Source organism: Blastomyces gilchristii (genome assembly GCF_000003855.2).
Source record: "Blastomyces gilchristii SLH14081 genomic scaffold supercont1.3, whole genome shotgun sequence".
NCBI classification, from domain to species: domain Eukaryota; kingdom Fungi; phylum Ascomycota; class Eurotiomycetes; order Onygenales; family Ajellomycetaceae; genus Blastomyces; species Blastomyces gilchristii.
This window is the reverse complement of record NW_003101680.1, coordinates 14,126-21,153: the sequence shown is the minus strand read 5'-3', so window position 1 is coordinate 21,153 and position 7,028 is coordinate 14,126.

The following is a 7,028-nucleotide window of genomic DNA, read 5'->3' as shown; positions in this document are numbered from 1 at the left end:
ATAGAAAATTACGTATAAAAATATACAGCTAATTCTGTAGATATTTATTGTTAGCTGAATTCATACCGGAAGAATGTAGAGTTATTACACGACTGAATTATAGTTGTTTCATCATTTCAATTAGTGACATGATCACTGAGCTGTAAATCATAGTATAATGATGAATGAATGATGAAATGACTGTAAATAAGTTATAAACTGAAAAAATCACTTATTATATAAATAATATCACTGAATTCAATCTGTATAATTACTAATTCTAAAAATCATCTTATTTACTAATATGTTAGAGAATAATGTTGATCTGTAATCTATCTAAGATGAAACTATACATAAGTTAAGTGACACGTGATTAAAGTAGATGTTGAAGGATAATATTGTTGTATATATATAATTGTGACAGGCTGCGTCTGATCAATTATATAGACTATTCTGTTACACTTCACAGATTTCTACTGCTTCAATTCTCAGTTGCTGATTCTCAGCTGAAAACCTACAGAATTTCTATTCTTTCATCTCAAAGCTTCACTATGTATGAAAATTTCTATTCTTTCACTCTGAAGTTTCACTGTGTATATTACTATGTACATGTATAAATATTCACTCTGATCACTGATTCTCATACTTTCTCTTTCTTTTCTTCTTTAATGTTTTTCTCTTTATTATATAAGATCTATAAATATTATACTGATCTATTCAGCATAAGTCTCTTACACTGAAAAAATATTCATTATCTTCTTATTAGAAATGATTACTCACTGAGATATCTGAATACATAATAATATATAAGAAATAGAGAAATAGTTAAATAGTTAAGTAAACACTGAGTTCTCAGATAGAAGCTTATTTATCAGTTACTCTGATCTTATAACAAGATCTTACAAAGAGAGTAAGATATTATAAAGATAATATCAGTGAAAGATCTGAGAGTTCTAATATCATAGATATATAAGATATTCATATAATTACACTTCTTTCAATTTCACAGATATTATATATTTAACAATCAATATAATTATATCTAATAATAATATGAAAGAATTCTTGAACATGAGTATAGACATAATATTATAGTAGCTCTGAGCAATGTTGAAATTATAATAGTAATAGATAGCTGATATGTATATAACTTAATAACTTCAACTCAAGAAAATTTAATAATTAACTTAATAAGAAACTTATACAATTTCAACATCTATAGAATTAAATACAAAAGTGCTGAAAGAATGCTTAGATACTTCTATATATTTTAATACTTTCAATCTCACTCTCTACTCATTATAAAGAATGAAAATGCTTATAAAACTGAGTATAGATAAAGATATCATTAGTTTACTAATTAATCAAGATTAATATATCAATGAATAATTAAAGAATTGTATAAAACAGAAGTTTTATTCATGAATAAAAGTATGTGAATCAGTATTGTAAATATCTGATAATATCATCAAATATCTTAATATTTTATTTCAAGATATTATTATATAATAAAAAGTATTAGATTGATTATAGAGTATCTGACAGAGAAATACTTTTCTTATAACATTTATTTCTGACTTCAATATCAAGATCTTAGAAGTAAATAATCAATCTTGAAAGAATTAAATGAAGATTAGTATGCTTAAGAAGACACTAACTTTTAAACTCTTAAAGACTCTTATAAGTGTAAATAAAGACCTGACTTATAAAGACTTCTATACACAGCTTCAGACATTGAATAATCATCTTATCAAGCTCAAGAGTATACAGAACAGTGATAGAAGATATTACACTTATATATCTATACTGAGAAATAACTCAGTCACTTATATATCTACACTGAGAAATAATAATAATAATGTAGATACTATGAACTGAGTAGACTTGAATATCTATATATAAGTAAGAGTTTCTACTGTCTGAACAAGCTTCTGAGTCTCTGAGATCACTTCTGAAGAAGTTACTAATCAATATTAATAAGAAGTGTGCATCAACTGTAACTGATTGAGATATATTACTTTCAACTATTAATCAGTCTACATATCTTCTTACTTAAAAAATGAATCAGTACCTGTTCACATCAATCACATTATATTAGAGAAGAATTTGGAAGATAACTATGAGAATGTTCTGATAAAATAGAAAAAAGATTAACTTCTATTCAAATTTACAAGTAGAAGCTTGAAGAGATCAGATAATAATAATTTAAAGAGAATATAACAATGAATATAATTCTTGTATCTACTGTAATAGATAATATATATAATATGAAAATCATGATAAACAGCAGTCTATATTATTATACAATAATTAAATCTTTAATTATAAGATATTATAATCTTCAGTGTATTCTCTTATAAAGACTCTGACTTCTCACAGAATTTGATAATTTAAAAGACATTCACACTCATTACATGATAAAACTAAACATAGATATCAGAGAATATTAATGTGAAGATATTTATACATACAAAGTTAATAATCTTAATTATAATCTCATACTAGAACTTGTCTGACTATCTGAATAAGATATCTTATTAAATGCTTAAAATAGAAGCTTAATATTCTCTAACAATGATAGAATTTATAAAGATAATATTCATAAAACTATAAATCTTACACAGATCTCTGTTAATACTTATGAAATACTCTGTAAAAGAAGTCAATTATTAAAACTACTGATAGAGTCACTGATAAAGTCACTGATAGCAGAATTATATATCAATCTATTCTGTAAGAGGCCTACGCCGAATAGATCAGTATTATATTGATAGGTCTTATATAACAAAGAGAAAAATGTTAGAGAAGGAAAAGAAAGAGAAAGTGTGAGAATCAGCAATTGAAGTGAATATTTATACATATATGTGATGATGTATGCAGTGAAGCTTCGGGGCGGAAGAATCTATATACATTCATGATGACTGAGGATCAGTGATTGAGAATGACTGAGAATCAGAGCATATGCATTCGTGGCGGCTGAGAATCAGTGATTGAGAATGACTGAGAATCAGAGTATACATGTTCAAGAATGAAGTGATTGAAATCTGTGAAGTGTAACAGAATAGTCTATATAATTGATTAGGTGCAGCCTGTCACATTAGCCTCTTCTTTTCAGAAGCAGTTCTCATTGATCAAGGACTGCTGTTTCAGATAACATGAAACTCAAAGTTCAGGTCAGTTGATTATAGCTGACTCATTTTATAAGATATTATTGACTGCAGCTGTATTATCTCTCATTGAGAATATCTTCAATCTCTCACTCAAGCTTATTATCTTCTTCTATGATCTCTGGCAGTTGCTAGTTGAAAGTTAGTTAAGAAGAGAACAGATCAGTAGCAGTGCAATGAAGCAAGCTTGTATAAAAAATATCATGAATTTCTGATGATATGTTAAGATGATAGTTATAGCTATCTAGAACTTCTATCACTTTATACCTGATATAGTAGTAATCTAGTGTATGAGATGAATGTGTGATTTATATATTCTTAAGATTCAATTATATCAGATCTTCTATCTTATATTGTTCAGTGAGATCTCAGTGAATATTAATTTAATCTTCTTAATTCTGTTTAGTGCTTATTATGAAGGCTTCTGCTCAATCATGAGCATCTCAGAGTTTTATTACTATATTATCAGTGATCTGAATTGAACTGTGAGAGTTCAGTATGAACTGTGTGATCTCTAGAAGATCTAATATCTTCATATAATAACTGTGTATAAGGAAGAATGAGCTTATATCTGTTGAAATGATATATTAATCATTGATAGCAATCTCTGTGTGTAGAAGAAGATCATGTCAGTCATCTTATCAGTAATTGCAGAACTTATAAAAATAATTTTTTACAGTCTGAATTGTCTGTTCTGATGTATCATCAGTCTCAGAGTGATAGATAGTTAATAAACAGTGTATAATCTTCAGAACTTAACAGATTCTTATTCAGAGAGTACTTATAAATTAACAGCTCTGATCTGATACTATAAATCTCAGTAATTCATATATTCAATAGAATAAGCTCTGTAGAAAAGCTTCAGTGACTTGTTCAGTATTTATTTTATTACAAGATTTCAATATTATATCTTTATGTAATTAATTCATGATGACTAGAATGTTTCTATAATCTTTACTTTCAGAAAGATTAACAGTGAAGTTAATTATCACATCTCATCAGATTCTATCAGAGATATCAAGTAGTTTCAGCAGATCTTTTCTATAGTTCTTTTATAAGATAATAGAAGAATAATGATTGCAGTTTCAGACAAAGTATCTGATACTGTTTGATATCTCAGACTAGTAGAACTCTCAGAAGATCATTCTATACAGTTATTCACAGTCTGAATAATCAGTCATACACAAATCATGCATCTCTTGCATTATCCGGGTGTGTAAGAGTTCAAAGTGAGAGACTCAGTATTGTTCACAGAATTGTAGAGTGTTATTATCATCAATTGAACATTCTGAGATATTAGTTCTTATACATAGTTCTGGGGGAAATTGAGTTGCTTCTTGATGTACTGCTTCAGTGAGTGCTTCAAGAAGTTCATCAGTTTGAGCTGTTATATGTCACAATTCATTAAGTATAGATCTGAAGAATGTTCTGACCAGTGAAGTGTGTATAGTGTCATGAGTGACCTCATTGTGATTAACTAATATCTTCAGATTCAAGAGTCAGTGTTCTCAATTCATTCAGTGTGTATCTGTCATGTTGAACAGCATATCTTGTTCTCATCATGAGAGGGCATCTGCCATCGACTTCTGGCTGCTGAGATGATAGTGTATTGTAAAATGAAAGTGACTTAAGAACTCAGATCATCATATCTGTTATTCAGTGAATTTACAGATAGTTGTGAAGTATTTGAGGTTTTTATAATCTATGATTATTTCAAATTCAGAGATACTTCAGAGTTCAGAGTCTTATTCTTCTAAACAGTATATGATTATGAGAAGTTTCTTATCATAAATCTCATAATTGCATTCAGCAGGACTCAGTTTCTTAGACATGAAGACACATAATCATAGAACATCTTCATCATCATATTACAATATCACTTCTTCTGTTATATAGTCAGAGAAATCAGCCTCAATAACTGTCTCATGATCAGAATTGAATATTATCAGCAGAGAGGTATTAATGAATATCTTCTTCATCTGTGTAAATGCAGCTTCAGTGTCTGCTGATTATTGAAATACTGAGTCTTTCTTAGTAAGATCTGTAAGTGATCTTGCAATATCTGAGAAGTTTTGTATAAATCACTGATAGAAGTTAGTGAATTCAATGAAGCTTTATACATCTTTCACAGTATGTGAAGCTTCTCATTTGAGAATGACAGAGATCTTCTCAGAATTCATTCAAATTCTCTTACCAGCTTCTATGATGAAACCTAAGTATTTAGTACTCTTAACTTTGAAATCACACTTATCAATATCAATTGATAGTTCTGCTTCTTGTAGTTGTTGTAATACTCTTCACACATGCTCTTGATGCTCTTTTCTGAATTCATTGATAAAGATGAGAATGTTATCTAAATAAGCAGATGCAAACTTATCAAGGAAATCTCAGAGTGCTCAGTTGATATACTTCTGAAATGTACTGAGAGTATTAGTCAGTTCAAAGAGTGTGACTATTCATTCAAAGAGGCTATAATATATTCAGAATGCTGTAAGTCATTTATCTTCTTCAGTGATACAAATCTTATGAAACACAGCAATGACATCTAGCTTTGTAAATCATTGAGCTCATCTGATTCATGCTAGAATTTCATTGATGAGAAATAAGAGATATTAATCTTTCTTTGTTAATCTGTTCAGATCTCAGTAGTTCACACAGAATCAGAGTTCTTCATCTGACTTCTTTATAAAGAGAATAGAAGCTGTAGTGAAAGAGTTACTAACATGTATGAATCTCTTATCTAACAGATCATTAAGTGTCTTCTGAAGAAGAAGAAGTTCATCTTGAGACATATTATAAAGAGAATCTCACAGTGGCTCAGAGTTCTTATCATTTTTCTTTTCTAACTTGATACTGTGATTCACTTCTGAGTCTTGTAAAGAAGGTATATTCATAATGTTATCTTGTCAGAAGACATCTAGATATTTATAATATTATTAAGAGAGTTTTGTATAAGAATCTGTTATTATAGTATAAGATAACTTTTCTAGAGCTTTCTTGATATCAGTCAGACTGATGGAATAGATTGATACATGATTCTGCCATCAGTGACTTTGTTAGTGACTCTATCAGTAGTTTTGATGACTTCTTTTTCAGAGCATTTTGTAAGTGTTGACAGAGATCTGTGTCAGATTCATAGTCTTGTGAATATCATCTTCATGAATTCTATCATTATTAGGGAATATTAAACTCCTGTTTCAAGTGTTTAACAAGACATCTTATTCAGATAGTCAGGCAAGTTCTAACATCAGATTATAATTGAGATTATTAACTTCATATGCATAGGCATCTTCATGTTGATGTTCTTCAATATCTATGTTTAGTTTCATCATGTAATGAGTGCAAACATCTTTTGAATCATCAAATTCTGTGAGAAGTCAGAGTTTTGATAAGAGAATATGCTGAAGGTTATAACATCTTACAACTGAAGATTTTATCATTGCATAGTGACATAGACTGCTGTCTATCATAGCTTTCATATTATACATATTATCAATCACAGTAGATATAAGAATTGCATTTATTATCATTTTCTCTTCAAATTATTGTTATCTGATCTCTTCAAGCTTCTGTTTATGAATTTAAACAGAAGCTAATTGTTTTTCTGTTTCATCAGAGTATTCTCATAGTTATCTTCTGAATCTTCTTCTAATGTAACATGATTGATGCGGACAGACATTGATTCATTCTTTAAATAAGAAGACACTGATCTTTCTCTTGAGTATGAAGACACATAGGTCAATCAGCAGTTGAAAGCAATGTGTTCTAATTGATTACAGTTGATACATACTTCACATTGATGTCAATCAGCGACTTCTTTGGAAGTGATCTCAGGAACTTGAAAGCCTGTTTGAATGGTGAAAACTCTTGCTTATGCATAGA